The sequence below is a fragment of the Triturus cristatus genome, chromosome 12 (genome assembly GCF_964204655.1).
Source record: "Triturus cristatus chromosome 12, aTriCri1.1, whole genome shotgun sequence".
NCBI lineage: Eukaryota > Metazoa > Chordata > Amphibia > Caudata > Salamandridae > Triturus > Triturus cristatus.
In genome coordinates this window covers 727,427,198-727,447,395 of record NC_140595.1, presented here as the reverse complement: position 1 = coordinate 727,447,395, position 20,198 = coordinate 727,427,198, and the positions used below count along the sequence as shown (strand labels likewise).

The 20,198-nt window shown below is 40.5% G+C and overlaps 5 non-coding genes across 5 annotated transcripts; all 5 read right to left on the bottom strand.

The window, feature by feature from the left end:
- Nucleotides 1-653: 653 nt before the first annotated feature.
- On the bottom strand, nucleotides 654-735 carry TRNAS-CGA (transfer RNA serine (anticodon CGA)). The gene has a single exon. It is a non-coding gene; the product is annotated as a tRNA-Ser (tRNA).
- Nucleotides 736-4,674: 3,939 nt separating this feature from the next.
- On the bottom strand, nucleotides 4,675-4,756 carry TRNAS-CGA (transfer RNA serine (anticodon CGA)). Its single transcript has one exon. It is a non-coding gene; the product is annotated as a tRNA-Ser (tRNA).
- Nucleotides 4,757-8,696: 3,940 nt separating this feature from the next.
- On the bottom strand, nucleotides 8,697-8,778 carry TRNAS-CGA (transfer RNA serine (anticodon CGA)). Its single transcript has one exon. It is a non-coding gene; the product is annotated as a tRNA-Ser (tRNA).
- A 3,941-nt stretch (nucleotides 8,779-12,719) lies between these two features.
- TRNAS-CGA (transfer RNA serine (anticodon CGA)) lies at nucleotides 12,720-12,801 on the bottom strand. The gene has a single exon. It is a non-coding gene; the product is annotated as a tRNA-Ser (tRNA).
- A 3,941-nt stretch (nucleotides 12,802-16,742) lies between these two features.
- On the bottom strand, nucleotides 16,743-16,824 carry TRNAS-UGA (transfer RNA serine (anticodon UGA)). The gene has a single exon. It is a non-coding gene; the product is annotated as a tRNA-Ser (tRNA).
- Between the last annotated feature and the right edge of the window lie 3,374 nt (nucleotides 16,825-20,198).

The following is a 20,198-nucleotide window of genomic DNA, read 5'->3' as shown; positions in this document are numbered from 1 at the left end:
AATATGGTTCCTTTTCTAATTCAAGTCTGACAACAAGAGGCAGGAACCACGTGGCTTCGGAAGCTCAGGAAAGTAGCCACCAACCACAGAGAAAGAGAGAACTGGCAGTATGAGAGGTGGAGAAAACAGAAGCGGGAGCAAGGAGCTCAAATGAGATTGATGGCGTTTAAATAGAGCGCGTAAAGGAACAGTTACACAGCTAAGAAATGGGAAAGACAGACTAGGGAAAAAAACACAGAAAGAGCCAGTAGATGAAATTCTCTTCCTGGGACAGCAGGTTAAGAGAAATTACACATGGGGAGGTTAAGCATGTAACACGGGGGAGAATAAAAAAGAAAATGCAGTTTTATGAAGTGTGTTTGCCAATCCAGCCAGCACTTTTGTTCTATTTCTCTCTTTGCGTCTTTTATTGGTAAAGTAACTTTCAAGTGCATGCGCAGGTATGAATGAGAGAGCAACGGTATAATAATTTGAAGCGTTTACACCAGTGCTAAAGTAGGAATGAGGTGTAGCAAAGACATGAAAGAGGTAGCGATAACAAATATGTGGAGAGGCAATAGTGACACAAAAATAAGCCACCTATTTATAAAACTGAAATGGAAGAAATACTAAAGGTTAACTTCTGAAATTGTAGCCGATAATAAAAAGATTCTCGTTGTTGGCAGGATTCGAACCTGCGCGGGGATACCCCAATGGATTTCGAGTCCATCGCCTTAACCACTCGGCCACAACAACTTGCTGTAAGCTGCCTACAAATATTTTGTTTGAAAGTTTTGAAGTTTTCCCACATCAAAGTACTGATATTCTGCAATGCGCTTTTTAAAAACAATGTTTTTTTCATCATGCACGTTCTGTCCTAAAAACAAAAATTGCATGAGTACATCTCTGGATCTGTAAAAGGATACGCTTGCATTCAAACTCCCTTGTGGCACTCAAGTTTTTTGGACCCTGTTGCACTCTGTTTTTGCGCTGCTTTTAGTCTACGACCCATATTACAGAAGTCAACCATCTCTGAGTATTTGGGACTCCTTTGTAAGTGCCTTATCTTTAATCCTTGAAAAGCTCTATAATAAAGGGGTCTGTCAAAGATTGCTTGAATGGAAGATAAAAGAAGGCCCACTTGTCTCACCAAATGCAGTAGAGAAACCTGATGTTTTACTCATGTTATCCTTAGTTCAGTTTTTGGTAGACCTGGCATCCTTAAGGTGGCCTACCAGCAACCTTTTTGCTTTTCACCTCACGTTTTGCTGTATCTTTATGTTGGCCTTAGCACTCTAATCACTTTATCACTACTGTGAGAAAGTGGCTCTGTATATACTGTTCCCAAATAGGTACAGTGTGCACAGAGTCCCCAGTCCCCAGAGGTTTGGCAGAGGCTAAAGTTAGATATAACCTTACTCTCTAAAGTGGTAGCTTGCCGAGCAGTAAGGCAGTATCAGAGTACAGTGTAAAACATTTGTTGTACACACTCAGTCAGCAAATGGTCTCACACACTCAAGAACTGAACTCTAATCCATTGGTTTGCATACAAAAGATATTGTTGTTTTATTTTAGAACCAACAATAGGTATCAAAATATACTTTCTCAGAATGAGATGCTTTAGTTAAATACTTTGCAATAGGCAATTGACTTTTGCAGGTCATAGTTACAGTTTATTGCAATAGGCAACACAATTTGAATCACAATAATACATTGAGCTCAATGGGAATTTTAAGTTATATGCAATTAATTACTTTCAGGATTACTTTTCTAAATCCAGGACTGGATCCTAGATTCAGTCCTGGGACAGTTCTTGGAAACAAGTGAGTAAATTCGTTTTAGTTACTGTTGTGATTTGTAAGCAATATTTTGCTATTTTACAAGTTGACATTTGAAACTTTTGCTGATCAAATTACCAATGTTATCCTATGGAAGGAAATTCACTTAGCAGGTAAGTGGGGTTATGGTTCCTTTTCTAGGTCAGTGTTGGATCCTAGATCCAGCACTACTGTACCACCTGTAAGCAGGTGAGAAACTGCGTTTAAGTTATACAGGCGATTTTTAAGGAATATTTACATGTTTGCAAAATCGACACTTAGAAGAAATTTCACAGAAAAACAGTCAATGGTTTTCTATGGAAGAAAATTCAAGTTACGGGTAAAGTACATTCTCGTTACTTTTGTAATCCAGTGCTGGGCTCCTAGGCTCAGTACTGGGACATCTATCTAAAACAGGTAAACAATTACGTTTTCACAGTTGGTACGATTTTTAAAGAATATTTGTAAGTTTCAAAAATCGACACTTAGAAAATTTTCAGCAAAAAGCAGGCAATGATATCCCATGGAAGGAAATTCGAGTTACTGGTAAGTACGGTTAAAATTACTTTGCAGGGTCAGTACTGAGCTCCAAGATGCAGCACTGAGGCCTCTCCTGATAACAGGTGAGTAAATCAGAATTCGTTGTTTGGCTGATTTTAGATGAATATTTTAAAGTTCCAAAACTACACACCACTTAGAAGAATTTCCAAGTGAAACAACGAAATTTTAGCCTATGGAAGAAAAGTGAGTTATCGGCTTTTAGGTAAGTACTCGACTGGCAGAGTTATGGTTCTGGGCATAGACTCAGGGGTCTCCCAGGGGAGTCGCAGCCTACTTGCCAAGCCTTAAACTCCCCTTTTATTACATATAATTTACACCTAAGGTAGGCCCTAGGTAGTCCTAGGTGCATGATGCTATGTAAGTAAAAAATAAGATATGTACTTTGGTGGTTCGCGTGTCCTGTAAGTACCAAACAGTCTATTTCATTTTTCACTACTGTGAGGTCTACCCCTCTCATAGGTTAGCTCTGTGTATTCCCCTATACTTTTTATTTGGTAATTCCATATCGGAGAGGAGTAGCTTTATTTATTTATTGAAAATCCTACTTACTGGTGAGGTTGGATTTAACTTTACTATTTTAGAAATGCTACTTTTAGAGAGTGAACATTTCTCTGCACTTACTGCTCTATTTGCCTGAAACCTGGCCCCAATACACGTCTGGATTGGGCTGGGTGACAGCAAAATTTGTGCCTTCCCTCTAGAGAGCCATAACACAGGTCACTCAACTGCACCTGGGGGGTGAGCTCCGCTCCCCCTCCACCCCCAATAGGTTCAAGAACGATAATTTATGTAAGTAAATACATTATAGCTACAGCTTATAATCATGCGAGTTTAAATCATTTGTTGTTAGATGGTTTAAATATTTGAAAGGATCTGTTTTTAATAGACATTTTACAAAAACCACTGGTACATTTGCTAATTCTGTAAAAATAACACCCAACTGCCGTGACATTGCCAACCACAATGCCGTGACTCGGATTCAAACCGAGGTTGCTGCGGCCACAACGCAGAGTACTATCCACTATACGATCACGGCGAGCTACTTGGGCTCAACGACATACAGTGACATGGAGAATTTATAATTCGGAACACTCAGGGCTATTCCTGTGATAGGCTGGATGTATTCATTGCTTCCTCATTCCTCATTCAGAGGCTGCGTCTCCTCAGTGGTTGATAGGCTGAAACCGTTTCCTGGACGCCTGCTTGTGAAATGCCAGGAGTCAAAGATCACACATTACACTTGCGGACCTGTTATGGGACACCAATGCAGAGAAACCCACCTTGCACAGACCTTCTATTCTGTCTATTAGACCTGCATCTTCCCTGCACCTTTCAAGCCATTTGTATGTGAAGCAAGAAAGAGTTAGAGAGTGATCCATCTACACTTTTATAGGGAGGATGTCGCCGTGAGCTCCTCCCAGCTAATCACACGAACAGCAGAAAAGCAAGATAAATACACAGTTGAGGGGTGGGCTGCATGGTTATGTTTTTGAGTAAATATTGAAACTGACCTCAGTGGCTCATTAGCAGAGCTGCGGCTAATGACTGGTGCCAAATCATGATGAAGCAAGCACCATGGCTCGTAGGGGACCCACAACACGCTTTTCTTAGCTCACTGAATTAAAGTATAAACTTCCGCCGTGTGTGAGTGGTAAAGGCTTGTTAATATGGTTCCTTTTCCAATTCAAGTCTGACAACAAGAGGCAGGAACCACGTGGCTTCGGAAGCTCAGGAAAGTAGCCACCAACCACAGAGAAAGAGAGAACTGGCAGTATGAGAGGTGGAGAAAACAGAAGCGGGAGCAAGGAGCTCAAATGAGATTGATGGCGTTTAAATAGAGCGCGTAAAGGAACAGTTACACAGCTAAGAAATGGGAAAGACAGACTAGGGAAAAAAACACAGAAAGAGCCTGTAGATGAAATTCTCTTCCTGGGACAGCAGGTTAAGAGAAATTACACATGGGGAGGTTAAGCATGTAACACGGGGGAGAATAAAAAAGAAAATGCAGTTTTATGAAGTGTGTTTGCCAATCCAGCCAGCACTTTTGTTCTATTTCTCTCTTTGCGTCTTTTATTGGTAAAGTAACTTTCAAGTGCATGCGCAGGTATGAATGAGAGAGCAACGGTATAATAATTTGAAGCGTTTACACCAGTGCTAAAGTAGGAATGAGGTGTAGCAAAGACATGAAAGAGGTAGCGATAACAAATATGTGGAGAGGCAATAGTGACACAAAAATAAGCCACCTATTTATAAAACTGAAATGGAAGAAATACTAAAGGTTAACTTCTGAAATTGTAGCCGATAATAAAAAGATTTTCGTTGTTGGCAGGATTCGAAACTGCGCGGGGATACCCCAATGGATTTCGAGTCCATCGCCTTAACCACTCGGCCACAACAACTTGCTGTAAGCTGCCTACAAATATTTTGTTTGAAAGTTTTGAAGTTTTCCCACATCAAAGTATTGATATTCTGCAATGCGCTTTTTAAAAACAATGTTTTTTTCATCATGCACGTTCTGTCCTAAAAACAAAAATTGCATGAGTATATCTCTGGATCTGTAAAAGGATACGCTTGCATTCAAACTCCCTTGTGGCACTCAAGTTTTTTGGACCCTGTTGCACTCTGTTTTTGCGCTGCTTTTAGTCTACGACCCATATTACAGAAGTCAACCATCTCTGAGTATTTGGGACTCCTTTGTAAGTGCCTTATCTTTAATCCTTGAAAAGCTCTATAATAAAGGGGTCTGTCAAAGATTGCTTGAATGGAAGATAAAAGAAGGCCCACTTGTCTCACCAAATGCAGTAGAGAAACCTGATGTTTTACTCATGTTATCCTTAGTTCAGTTTTTGGTAGACCTGGCATCCTTAAGGTGGCCTACCAGCAACCTTTTTGCTTTTCACCTCACGTTTTGCTGTATCTTTATGTTGGCCTTAGCACTCTAATCACTTTATCACTACTGTGAGAAAGTGGCTCTGTATATACTGTTCCCAAATAGGTACAGTGTGCACAGAGTCCCCAGTCCCCAGAGGTTAGGCAGAGGCTAAAGTTAGATATAACCTTACTCTCTAAAGTGGTAGCTTGCCGAGCAGTAAGGCAGTATCAGAGTACAGTGTAAAACATTTGTTGTACACACTCAGTCAGCAAATGGTCTCACACACTCAAGAACTGAACTCTAGGCCATTGGTTTGCATACAAAAGATATTGTTGTTTTATTTTAGAACCAACAATAGGTATCAAAATATACTTTCTCAGAATGAGATGCTTTAGTTAAATACTTTGCAATAGGCAATTAACTTTTGCAGGTCACAGTTACAGTTTATTGCAATAGGCAACACAATTTGAATCACAATAATACATTGAGCTCAATGGGAATTTTAAGTTATATGCAATTAATTACTTTCAGGATTACTTTTCTAAATCCAGGACTGGATCCTAGATTCAGTCCTGGGACAGTTCTTGGAAACAAGTGAGTAAATTCGTTTTAGTTACGGTTGTGATTTTTAAGCAATATTTTGCTATTTTAAAAGTTGACACTTAGAAACTTTTGCTGATCAAATTACCAATGTTATCCTATGGAAGGAAATTCACTTAGCAGGTAAGTGGGGTTATGGTTACTTTTTCTAGGTCAGTGTTGGATCCTAGATCCAGCACTACTGTACCACCTGTAAGCAGTTGAGAAACTGCGTTTAAGTTATACAGGCGATTTTTAAGGAATATTTACATGTTTGCAAAATCGACACTTAGAAGAAATTTCACAGAAAAACAGTCAATGGTTTCCTATGGAAGAAAATTCAAGTTACGGGTAAAGTACGTTCTCGTTACTTTTGTAATCCAGTGCTGGGCTCCTGGGCTCAGTACTGGGACATCTATCTAAAACAGGTAAACAATTACGTTTTCACAGTTGGTACGATTTTTAAAGAATATTTGTAAGTTTCAAAAATCGACACTTAGAAAATTTTCAGCAAAAAGCAGGCAATGATATCCCATGGAAGGAAATTCGAGTTACTGGTAAGTACGGTTAAAATTACTTTTCAGGGTCAGTACTGAGCTCCAAGATGCAGCACTGAGGTCTCTCCTGATAACAGGTGAGTAAATCAGAATTCGTTGTTCGGCTGATTTTAGATGAATATTTTAAAGTTCCAAAACTCCACACCACTTAGAAGAATTTCCAAGTGAAACAACGAAATTTTAGCCTATGGAAGAAAAGTGAGTTATCGGCTTTTAGGTAAGTACTCGACTGGCAGAGTTATGGTTCTGGGCATAGACTCAGGGGTCTCCCAGGGGAGTCCCAGCCTACTTGCCAAGCCTTAAACTCCCCTTTTATTACATATAATTTACACCTAAGGTAGGCCCTAGGTAGTCCTAGGTGCATGATGCTATGTAAGTAAAAAATAAGATATGTACTTTGGTGGTTCGCGTGTCCTGTAAGTATCAAACAGTCTATTTCATTTTTCACTACTGTGATGTCTACCCCTCTCATAGGTTAGCTCTGTGTATTCCCCTATACTTTTTATTTGTTAATTCCATATCGGAGAGGAGTAGCTTTATTTATTTATTGAAAATCCTACTTACTGGTGAGGTTGGATTTAACTTTACTATTTTAGAAATGCCACTTTTAGAGAGTGAACATGTCTCTGCACTTACTGCTCTATTTGCCTGAAACCTGGCCCCAATACACGTCTGGATTGGGCTGGGTGACAGCAAAATTTGTGCCTTCCCTCTAGAGAGCCACAACACAGGTCACTCAACTGCACCTGGGGGGTGAGCTCCGCTCCCCCTCCACCCCCAATAGGTTCAAGAACGATAATTTATGTAAGTAAATACATTATAGCTACAGCTTATAATCATGCGAGTTTAAATCATTTGTTGTTAGATGGTTTAAATATTTGAAAGGATCTGTTTTTAATAGACATTTTACAAAAACCACTGGCACATTTGCTAATTCTGTAAAATTAACACCCAACTGCCGTGACATTGCCAACCACAATGCCGTGACTCGGATTCAAACCGAGGTTGCTGCGGCCACAATGCAGAGTACTAACCACTATACGATCACGGCGAGCTACTTGGGCTCAACGACATACAGTGACATGGAGAATTTATAATTCAGAACACTCAGGGCTATTCCTGTGATAGGCTGGATGTATTCATTGCTTCCTCATTCCTCATTCAGAGGCTGCGTCTCTCAGTGGTTGATAGGCTGAAACCGTTTCCTGGCCGCCTGCTTGTGAAATGCCAGGAGTCAAAGTTCACACATTACACTTGCGGACCTGTGATGGGACACCAATGCAGAGAAACCCACCTGGCACAGACCTTCTATTCTGTCTATTAGACCTGCATCTTCCCTGCACCTTTCAAGCCATTTGTATGTGAAGCAAGAAAGAGTTAGAGAGTGATCCATCTACACTTTTATAGGGAGGATGTCGCCGTGAGCTCCTCCCAGCTAATCACACGAACAGCAGAAAAGCAAGATAAATACACAGTTGAGGGGTGGGCTGCATGGTTATGTTTTTGAGTAAATATTGAAACTGACCTCAGTGGCTCATTAGCAGAGCTGCGGCTAATGACTGGTGCCAAATCATGATGAAGCAAGCACCATGGCTCGTAGGGGTCCCACAACACGCTTTTCTTAGCTCACTGAATTAAAGTATAAACTTCCGCCGTGTGTGTGTGGTAAAGGCTTGTTAATATGGTTCTTTTTCCAATTCAAGCCTGACAACAAGAGGCAGGAACCACGTGGCTTCGGAAGCTCAGGAAAGTAGCCACCAACCACAGAGAAAGAGAGAACTGGCAGTATGAGAGGTGGAGAAAACAGAAGCGGGAGCAAGGAGCTCAAATGAGATTGATGGCGTTTAAATAGAGCGCGTAAAGGAACAGTTACACAGCTAAGAAATGGGAAAGACAGACTAGGGAAAAAAACACAGAAAGAGCCTGTAGATGAAATTCTCTTCCTGGGACAGCAGGTTAAGAGAAATTACACATGGGGAGGTTAAGCATGTGACACGGGGGAGAATAAAAAAGAAAATGCAGTTTTATGAAGTGTGTTTGCCAATCCAGCCAGCACTTTTGTTCTATTTCTCTCTTTGCGTCTTTTATTGGTAAAGTAACTTTCAAGTGCATGCGCAGGTATGAATGAGAGAGCAACGGTATAATAATTTGAAGCGTTTACACCAGTGCTAAAGTAGGAATGAGGTGTAGCAAAGACATGAAAGAGGTAGCGATAACAAATATGTGGAGAGGCAATAGTGACACAAAAATAAGCCACCTATTTATAAAACTGAAATGGAAGAAATACTAAAGGTTAACTTCTGAAATTGTAGCCGATAATAAAAAGATTCTCGTTGTTGGCAGGATTCGAACCTGCGCGGGGATACCCCAATGGATTTCGAGTCCATCGCCTTAACCACTCAGCCACAACAACTTACTGTAAGCTGCCTACAAATATTTTGTTTGAAAGTTTTGAAGTTTTCCCACATCAAAGTACTGATATTCTGCAATGCGCTTTTTAAAAACAATGTTTTTTTCATCATGCACGTTCTGTCCTAAAAACAAAAATTGCATGAGTATATCTCTGGATCTGTAAAAGGATAAGCTTGCATTCAAACTCCCTTGTGGCACTCAAGTTTTTTGGAACCTGTTGCACTCTGTTTTTGCGCTGCTTTTAGCCTACGACCCATATTACAGAAGTCAACCATCTCTGAGTATTTGGGACTCCTTTGTAAGTGCCTTATCTTTAATCCTTGAAAAGCTCTATAATAAAGGGGTCTGTCAAAGATTGCTTGAATGGAAGATAAAAGAAGGCCCACTTGTCTCACCAAATGCAGTAGAGAAACCTGATGTTTTACTCATGTTATCCTTAGTTCAGTTTTTGGTAGACCTGGCATCCTTAAGGTGGCCTACCAGCAACCTTTTTGCTTTTCACCTCACGTTTTGCTGTATCTTTATGTTGGCCTTAGGACTCTAATCACTTTATCACTACTGTGAGAAAGTGGCTCTGTATTTACTGTTCCCAAATAGGTACAGTGTGCACAGAGTCCCCAGTCCCCAGAGGTTTGGCAGAGGCTAAAGTTAGATATAACCTTACTCTCTAAAGTGGTAGCTTGCCGAGCAGTAAGGCAGTATCAGAGTACAGTGTAAAACATTTGTTGTACACACTCAGTCAGCAAATGGTCTCACACACTCAAGAACTGAACTCTAGGCCATTGGTTTGCATACAAAAGATATTGTTGTTTTATTTTAGAACAAACAATAGGTATCAAAATATACTTTCTCAGAACGAGATGCTTTAGTTAAATACTTTGCAATAGGCAATTGACTTTTGCAGGTCATAGTTACAGTTTATTGCAATAGGCAACACAATTTGAATCACAATAATACATTGAGCTCAATGGGAATTTTAAGTTATATGCAATTAATTACTTTCAGGATTACATTTCTAAATCCAGGACTGGATCCTAGATTCAGTCCTGGGACAGTTCTTGGAAACAAGTGAGTAAATTCGTTTTAGTTACTGTTGTGATTTTTAAGCAATATTTTGCTATTTTAAAAGTTGACACTTCGAAACTTTTGCTGATCAAATTACCAATGTTATCCTATGGAAGGAAATTCACTTAGCAGGTAAGTGGGGTTATGGTTACTTTTTCTAGGTCAGTGTTGGATCCTAGATCCAGCACTACTGTACCACCTGTAAGCAGTTGAGAAACTGCGTTTAAGTTATACAGGCGATTTTTAAGGAATATTTACATGTTTGCAAAATCGACACTTAGAAGAAATTTCACAGAAAAACAGTCAATGGTTTCCTATGGAAGAAAATTCAAGTTACGGGTAAAGTACGTTCTCGTTACTTTTGTAATCCAGTGCTGGGCTCCTAGGCTCAGTACTGGGACATCTATCTAAAACAGGTAAACAATTACGTTTTCACAGTTGGTACGATTTTTAAAGAATATTTGTAAGTTTCAAAAATCGACACTTAGAAAACTTTCAGCAAAAAGCAGGCAATGATATCCCATGGAAGGAAATTCGAGTTACTGGTAAGTACGGTTAAAATTAGTATTTCAGGGTCAGTACTGAGCTCCAAGATGCAGCACTGAGGTCTCTCCTGATAACAGGTGAGTAAATCAGAATTCGTTGTTCGGCTGATTTTAGATGAATATTTTAAAGTTCCAAAACTCCACACCACTTAGAAGAATTTCCAAGTGAAACCACTCAATGTTAGCCTATGGAAGAAAAGTGAGTTATCGGCTTTTAGGTAAGTACTCGACTGGCAGAGTTATGGTTCTGGGCATAGACTCAGGGGTCTCCCAGGGGAGTCCCAGCCTACTTGCCAAGCCTTAAACTCCCCTTTTATTACATATAATTTACACCTAAGGTAGGCCCTAGGTAGTCCTAGGTGCATGATGCTATGTAAGTAAAACATAAGATATATACTTTGGTGGTTCGCGTGTCCTGTAAGTACCAAACAGTCTATTTCATTTTTCACTACTGTGAGGTCTACCCCTCTCATAGGTTAGCTCTGTGTATTCCCCTATACTTTTTATTTGGTAATTCCATATCGGAGAGGAGTAGCTTTATTTATTTATTGAAAATCCTACTTACTGGTGAGGTTGGATTTAACTTTACTATTTTAGAAATGCCACTTTTAGAGAGTGAACATTTCTCTGCACTTACTGCTCTATTTGCCTGAAACCTGGCCCCAATACACGTCTGGATTGGGCTGGGTGACAGCAAAATTTGTGCCTTCCCTCTAGAGAGCCACAACACAGGTCACTCAACTGCACCTGGGGGGTGAGCTGCGCTCCCCCTCCACCCCCAATAGGTTCAAGAACGATAATTTATGTAAGTAAATACATTATAGCTACAGCTTATAATCATGCGAGTTTAAATCATTTGTTGTTAGATGGTTTAAATATTTGAAAGGATCTCTTTTTAATAGACATTTTACAAAAACCACTGGCACATTTGCTAATTCTGTAAAAATAACACCCAACTGCCGTGACATTGCCAACCACAATGCCGTGACTCAGATTCAAACCGAGGTTGCTGCGGCCACAACGCAGAGTACTATCCACTATGCGATCACGGCGAGCTACTTGGGCTCAACGACATACAGTGACATGGAGAATTTATAATTCGGAACACTCAGGGCTATTCCTGTGATAGGCTGGATGTATTCATTGCTTCCGCATTCCTCATTCAGAGGCTGCGTCTCCTCAGTGGTTGATAGGCTGAAACCGTTTCCTGGCCGCCTGCTTGTGAAATGCCAGGAGTCAAAGATCACACATTACACTTGCGGACCTGTGATGGGACACCAATGCAGAGAAACCCACCTGGCACAGACCTTCTATTCTGTGTATTAGACCTGCATCTTCCCTGCACCTTTCAAGCCATTTGTATGTGAAGCAAGAAAGAGTTAGAGAGTGATCCATCTACACTTTTATAGGGAGGATGTCGCCGTGAGCTCCTCCCAGCTAATCACACGAACAGCAGAAAAGCAAGATAAATACACAGTTGAGGGGTGGGCTGCATGGTTATGTTTTTGAGTAAATATTGAAACTGACCTCAGTGGCTCATTAGCAGAGCTGCGGCTAATGACTGGTGCCAAATCATGATGAAGCAAGCACCATGGCTCGTAGGGGACCCACAACACGCTTTTCTTAGCTCACTGAATTAAAGTATAAACTTCCGCCGTGTGTGAGTGGTAAAGGCTTGTTAATATGGTTCCTTTTCCAATTCAAGTCTGACAACAAGAGGCAGGAACCACGTGGCTTCGGAAGCTCAGGAAAGTAGCCACCAACCACAGAGAAAGAGAGAACTGGCAGTATGAGAGGTGGAGAAAACAGAAGCGGGAGCAAGGAGCTCAAATGAGATTGATGGCGTTTAAATAGAGCGCGTAAAGGAACAGTTACACAGCTAAGAAATGGGAAAGACAGACTAGGGAAAAAAACACAGAAAGAGCCAGTAGATGAAATTCTCTTCCTGGGACAGCAGGTTAAGAGAAATTACACATGGGGAGGTTAAGCATGTAACACGGGGAGAATAAAAAAGAAAATGCAGTTTTATGAAGTGTGTTTGCCAATCCAGCCAGCACTTTTGTTCTATTTCTCTCTTTGCGTCTTTTATTGGTAAAGTAACTTTCAAGTGCATGCGCAGGTATGAATGAGAGAGCAACGGTATAATAATTTGAAGCGTTTACACCAGTGCTAAAGTAGGAATGAGGTGTAGCAAAGACATGAAAGAGGTAGCGATAACAAATATGTGGAGAGGCAATAGTGATACAAAAATAAGCCACCTATTTATAAAACTGAAATGGAAGAAATACTAAAGGTTAACTTCTGAAATTGTAGCCGATAATAAAAAGATTCTCGTTGTTGGCAGGATTCGAACCTGCGCGGGGATACCCCAATGGATTTCGAGTCCATCGCCTTAACCACTCGGCCACAACAACTTGCTGTAAGCTGCCTACAAATATTTTGTTTGAAAGTTTTGAAGTTTTCCCACATCAAAGTACTGATATTCTGCAATGCGCTTTTTAAAAACAATGTTTTTTTCATCATGCACGTTCTGTCCTAAAAACAAAAATTGCATGAGTACATCTCTGGATCTATAAAAGGATACGCTTGCATTCAAACTCCCTTGTGGCACTCAAGTTTTTTGGACCCTGTTGCACTCTGTTTTTGCGCTGCTTTTAGTCTACGACCCATATTACAGAAGTCAACCATCTCTGAGTATTTGGGACTCCTTTGTAAGTGCCTTATCTTTAATCCTTGAAAAGCTCTATAATAAAGGGGTCTGTCAAAGATTGCTTGAATGGAAGATAAAAGAAGGCCCACTTGTCTCACCAAATGCAGTAGAGAAACCTGATGTTTTACTCATGTTATCCTTAGTTCAGTTTTTGGTAGACCTGGCATCCTTAAGGTGGCCTACCAGCAACCTTTTTGCTTTTCACCTCACGTTTTGCTGTATCTTTATGTTGGCCTTAGGACTCTAATCACTTTATCACTACTGTGAGAAAGTGGCTCTGTATTTACTGTTCCCAAATAGGTACAGTGTGCACAGAGTCCCCAGTCCCCAGAGGTTTGGCAGAGGCTAAAGTTAGATATAACCTTACTCTCTAAAGTGGTAGCTTGCCGAGCAGTAAGGCAGTATCAGAGTACAGTGTAAAACATTTGTTGTACACACTCAGTCAGCAAATGGTCTCACACACTCAAGAACTGAACTCTAGGCCATTGGTTTGCATACAAAAGATATTGTTGTTTTATTTTAGAACCAACAATAGGTATCAAAATATACTTGCTCAGAATGAGATGCTTTAGTTAAATACTTTGCAATAGGCAATTGACTTTTGCAGGTCATAGTTACAGTTTATTGCAATAGGCAACACAATTTGAATCACAATAATACATTGAGCTCAATGGGAATTTTAAGTTATATGCAATTAATTACTTTCAGGATTACTTGTCTAAATCCAGGACTGGATCCTAGATTCAGTCCTGGGACAGTTCTTGGAAACAAGTGAGTAAATTCGTTTTAGTTACTGTTGTGATTTTTAAGCAATATTTTGCTATTTTACAAGTTGACACTTAGAAACTTTTGCTGATCAAATTACCAATGTTATCCTATGGAAGGAAATTCACTTAGCAGGTAAGTGGGGTTATGGTTACTTTTTCTAGGTCAGTGTTGGATCCTAGATCCAGCACTACTGTACCACCTGTAAGCAGGTGAGAAACTGCGTTTAAGTTATACAGGCGATTTTTAAGGAATATTTACATGTTTGCAAAATCGACACTTAGAAGAAATTTCACAGAAAAACAGTCAATGGTTTCCTATGGAAGAAAATTCAAGTTACGGGTAAAGTACATTCTCGTTACTTTTGTAATCCAGTGCTGGGCTCCTAGGCTCAGTACTGGGACATCTATCTAAAACAGGTAAACAATTACGTTTTCACAGTTGGTACGATTTTTAAAGAATATTTGTAAGTTTCAAAAATCGACACTTAGAAAATTTTCAGCAAAAAGCAGGCAATGATATCCCATGGAAGGAAATTCGAGTTACTGGTAAGTACGGTTAAAATTAGTATTTCAGGGTCAGTACTGAGCTCCAAGATGCAGCACTGAGGTCTCTCCTGATAACAGGTGAGTAAATCAGAATTCGTTGTTCGGCTGATTTTAGATGAATATTTTAAAGTTCCAAAACTCCACACCACTTAGAAGAATTTCCAAGTGAAACCACTCAATGTTAGCCTATGGAAGAAAAGTGAGTTATCGGCTTTTAGGTAAGTACTCGACTGGCAGAGTTATGGTTCTGGGCATAGACTCAGGGGTCTCCCAGGGGAGTCCCAGCCTACTTGCCAAGCCTTAAACTCCCCTTTTATTACATATAATTTACACCTAAGGTAGGCCCTAGGTAGTCCTAGGTGCATGATGCTATGTAAGTAAAACATAAGATATATACTTTGGTGGTTCGCGTGTCCTGTAAGTACCAAACAGTCTATTTCATTTTTCACTACTGTGAGGTCTACCCCTCTCATAGGTTAGCTCTGTGTATTCCCCTATACTTTTTATTTGGTAATTCCATATCGGAGAGGAGTAGCTTTATTTATTTATTGAAAATCCTACTTACTGGTGAGGTTGGATTTAACTTTACTATTTTAGAAATGCCACTTTTAGAGAGTGAACATTTCTCTGCACTTACTGCTCTATTTGCCTGAAACCTGGCCCCAATACACGTCTGGATTGGGCTGGGTGACAGCAAAATTTGTGCCTTCCCTCTAGAGAGCCACAACACAGGTCACTCAACTGCACCTGGGGGGTGAGCTGCGCTCCCCCTCCACCCCCAATAGGTTCAAGAACGATAATTTATGTAAGTAAATACATTATAGCTACAGCTTATAATCATGCGAGTTTAAATCATTTGTTGTTAGATGGTTTAAATATTTGAAAGGATCTCTTTTTAATAGACATTTTACAAAAACCACTGGCACATTTGCTAATTCTGTAAAAATAACACCCAACTGCCGTGACATTGCCAACCACAATGCCGTGACTCAGATTCAAACCGAGGTTGCTGCGGCCACAACGCAGAGTACTATCCACTATGCGATCACGGCGAGCTACTTGGGCTCAACGACATACAGTGACATGGAGAATTTATAATTCGGAACACTCAGGGCTATTCCTGTGATAGGCTGGATGTATTCATTGCTTCCGCATTCCTCATTCAGAGGCTGCGTCTCCTCAGTGGTTGATAGGCTGAAACCGTTTCCTGGCCGCCTGCTTGTGAAATGCCAGGAGTCAAAGATCACACATTACACTTGCGGACCTGTGATGGGACACCAATGCAGAGAAACCCACCTGGCACAGACCTTCTATTCTGTGTATTAGACCTGCATCTTCCCTGCACCTTTCAAGCCATTTGTATGTGAAGCAAGAAAGAGTTAGAGAGTGATCCATCTACACTTTTATAGGGAGGATGTCGCCGTGAGCTCCTCCCAGCTAATCACACGAACAGCAGAAAAGCAAGATAAATACACAGTTGAGGGGTGGGCTGCATGGTTATGTTTTTGAGTAAATATTGAAACTGACCTCAGTGGCTCATTAGCAGAGCTGCGGCTAATGACTGGTGCCAAATCATGATGAAGCAAGCACCATGGCTCGTAGGGGACCCACAACACGCTTTTCTTAGCTCACTGAATTAAAGTATAAACTTCCGCCGTGTGTGAGTGGTAAAGGCTTGTTAATATGGTTCCTTTTCCAATTCAAGTCTGACAACAAGAGGCAGGAACCACGTGGCTTCGGAAGCTCAGGAAAGTAGCCACCAACCACAGAGAAAGAGAGAACTGGCAGTATGAGAGGTGGAGAAAACAGAAGCGGGAGCAAGGAGCTCAAATGAGATTGATGGCGTTTAAATAGAGCGCGTAAAGGAACAGTTACACAGCTAAGAAATGGGAAAGACAGACTAGGGAAAAAAACACAGAAAGAGCCAGTAGATGAAATTCTCTTCCTGGGACAGCAGGTTAAGAGAAATTACACATGGGGAGGTTAAGCATGTAACACGGGGAGAATAAAAAAGAAAATGCAGTTTTATGAAGTGTGTTTGCCAATCCAGCCAGCACTTTTGTTCTATTTCTCTCTTTGCGTCTTTTATTGGTAAAGTAACTTTCAAGTGCATGCGCAGGTATGAATGAGAGAGCAACGGTATAATAATTTGAAGCGTTTACACCAGTGCTAAAGTAGGAATGAGGTGTAGCAAAGACATGAAAGAGGTAGCGATAACAAATATGTGGAGAGGCAATAGTGATACAAAAATAAGCCACCTATTTATAAAACTGAAATGGAAGAAATACTAAAGGTTAACTTCTGAAATTGTAGCCGATAATAAAAAGATTCTCGTTGTTGGCAGGATTCGAACCTGCGCGGGGATACCCCAATGGATTTCAAGTCCATCGCCTTAACCACTCGGCCACAACAACTTGCTGTAAGCTGCCTACAAATATTTTGTTTGAAAGTTTTGAAGTTTTCCCACATCAAAGTACTGATATTCTGCAATGCGCTTTTTAAAAACAATGTTTTTTTCATCATGCACGTTCTGTCCTAAAAACAAAAATTGCATGAGTACATCTCTGGATCTATAAAAGGATACGCTTGCATTCAAACTCCCTTGTGGCACTCAAGTTTTTGGACCCTGTTGCACTCTGTTTTTGCGCTGCTTTTAGTCTACGACCCATATTACAGAAGTCAACCATCTCTGAGTATTTGGGACTCCTTTGTAAGTGCCTTATCTTTAATCCTTGAAAAGCTCTATAATAAAGGGGTCTGTCAAAGATTGCTTGAATGGAAGATAAAAGAAGGCCCACTTGTCTCACCAAATGCAGTAGAGAAACCTGATGTTTTACTCATGTTATCCTTAGTTCAGTTTTTGGTAGACCTGGCATCCTTAAGGTGGCCTACCAGCAACCTTTTTGCTTTTCACCTCACGTTTTGCTGTATCTTTATGTTGGCCTTAGGACTCTAATCACTTTATCACTACTGTGAGAAAGTGGCTCTGTATTTACTGTTCCCAAATAGGTACAGTGTGCACAGAGTCCCCAGTCCCCAGAGGTTTGGCAGAGGCTAAAGTTAGATATAACCTTACTCTCTAAAGTGGTAGCTTGCCGAGCAGTAAGGCAGTATCAGAGTACAGTGTAAAACATTTGTTGTACACACTCAGTCAGCAAATGGTCTCACACACTCAAGAACTGAACTCTAGGCCATTGGTTTGCATACAAAAGATATTGTTGTTTTATTTTAGAACCAACAATAGGTATCAAAATATACTTGCTCAGAATGAGATGCTTTAGTTAAATACTTTGCAATAGGCAATTGACTTTTGCAGGTCATAGTTACAGTTTATTGCAATAGGCAACACAATTTGAATCACAATAATACATTGAGCTCAATGGGAATTTTAAGTTATATGCAATTAATTACTTTCAGGATTACTTGTCTAAATCCAGGACTGGATCCTAGATTCAGTCCTGGGACAGTTCTTGGAAACAAGTGAGTAAATTCGTTTTAGTTACTGTTGTGATTTTTAAGCAATATTTTGCTATTTTACAAGTTGACACTTAGAAACTTTTGCTGATCAAATTACCAATGTTATCCTATGGAAGGAAATTCACTTAGCAGGTAAGTGGGGTTATGGTTACTTTTTCTAGGTCAGTGTTGGATCCTAGATCCAGCACTACTGTACCACCTGTAAGCAGGTGAGAAACTGCGTTTAAGTTATACAGGCGATTTTTAAGGAATATTTACATGTTTGCAAAATCGACACTTAGAAGAAATTTCACAGAAAAACAGTCAATGGTTTCCTATGGAAGAAAATTCAAGTTACGGGTAAAGTACGTTCTCGTTACTTTTGTAATCCAGTGCTGGGCTCCTAGGCTCAGTACTGGGACATCTATCTAAAACAGGTAAACAATTACGTTTTCACAGTTGGTACGATTTTTAAAGAATATTTGTAAGTTTCAAAAATCGACACTTAGAAAATTTTCAGCAAAAAGCAGGCAATGATATCCCATGGAAGGAAATTCGAGTTACTGGTAAGTACGGTTAAAATTACATTTCAGGGTCAGTACTGAGCTCCAAGATGCAGCACTGAGGTCTCTCCTGATAACAGGTGAGTAAATCAGAATTCGTTGTTCGGCTGATTTTAGATGAATATTTTAAAGTTCCAAAACTCCACACCACTTAGAAGAATTTCCAAGTGAAACCACTCAATGTTAGCCTATGGAAGAAAAGTGAGTTATCGGCTTTTAGGTAAGTACTCGACTGGCAGAGTTATGGTTCTGGGCATAGACTCAGGGGTCTCCCAGGGGAGTCCCAGCCTACTTGCCGAGCCTTAAACTCCCCTTTTATTACATATAATTTACACCTAAGGTAGGCCCTAGGTAGTCCTAGGTGCATGATGCTATGTAAGTAAAAAATAAGATATGTACTTTGGTGGTTTGCGTGTCCTGTAAGTACCAAACAGTCTATTTCATTTTTCACTACTGTGAGGTCTACCCCTCTCATAGGTTAGCTCTGTGTATTCCCCTATACTTTTTATTTGGTAATTCCATATCGGAGAGGAGTAGCTTTATTTATTTATTGAAAATCCTACTTACTGGTGAAGTTGGATTTAACTTTACTATTTTAGAAATGCCACTTTTAGAGAGTGAACATTTCTCTGCACTTACTGCTCTATTTGCCTGAAACCTGGCCCCAATACACGTCTGGATTGGGCTGGGTGACAGCAAAATTTGTGCCTTCCCTCTAGAGAGCCACAACACAGGTCACTCAACTGCACCTGGGGGGTGAGCTCCGCTCCCCCTCCACCCCCAATAGGTTCAAGAACGATAATTTATGTAAGTAAATACATTATAGCTACAGCTTATAATCATGCGAGTTTAAATCATTTGTTGTTAGATGGTTTAAATATTTGAAAGGATCTGTTTTTAATAGACATTTTACAAAAACCACTGGCACATTTGCTAATTCTGTAAAATTAACACCCAACTGCCGTGACATTGCCAACCACAACGCCGTGACTCGGATTCAAACCGAGGTTGCTGCAGCCACAACGCAGAGTACTAACCACTATACGATCACGGCGAGCTACTTGGGCTCAACGACATACAGTGACATGGAGAATTTATAATTCGGAACACTCAGGGCTATTCCTGTGATAGGCTGGATGTATTCATTGCTTCCTCATTCCTCATTCAGAGGCTGCGTCTCCTCAGTGGTTGATAGGCTGAAACCGTTTCCTGGCCGCCTGCTTGTGAAATGCCAGGAGTCAAAGTTCACACATTACACTTGCGGACCTGTGATGGGACACCAATGCAGAGAAACCCACCTGGCACAGACCTTCTATTCTGTCTATTAGACCTGCATCTTCCCTGCACCTTTCAAGCCATTTGTATGTGAAGCAAGAAAGAGTTAGAGAGTGATCCATCTACACTTTTATAGGGAGGATGTCGCCGTGAGCTCCTCCCAGCTAATCACACGAACAGCAGAAAAGCAAGATAAATACACAGTTGAGGGGTGGGCTGCATGGTTATGTTTTTGAGTAAATATTGAAACTGACCTCAGTGGCTCATTAGCAGAGCTGCGGCTAATGACTGGTGCCAAATCATGATGAAGCAAGCACCATGGCTCGTAGGGGACCCACAACACGCTTTTCTTAGCTCACTGAATTAAAGTATAAACTTCCGCCGTGTGTGTGTGGTAAAGGCTTGTTAATATGGTTCCTTTTCCAATTCAAGCCTGACAACAAGAGGCAGGAACCACGTGGCTTCGGAAGCTCAGGAAAGTAGCCACCAACCAC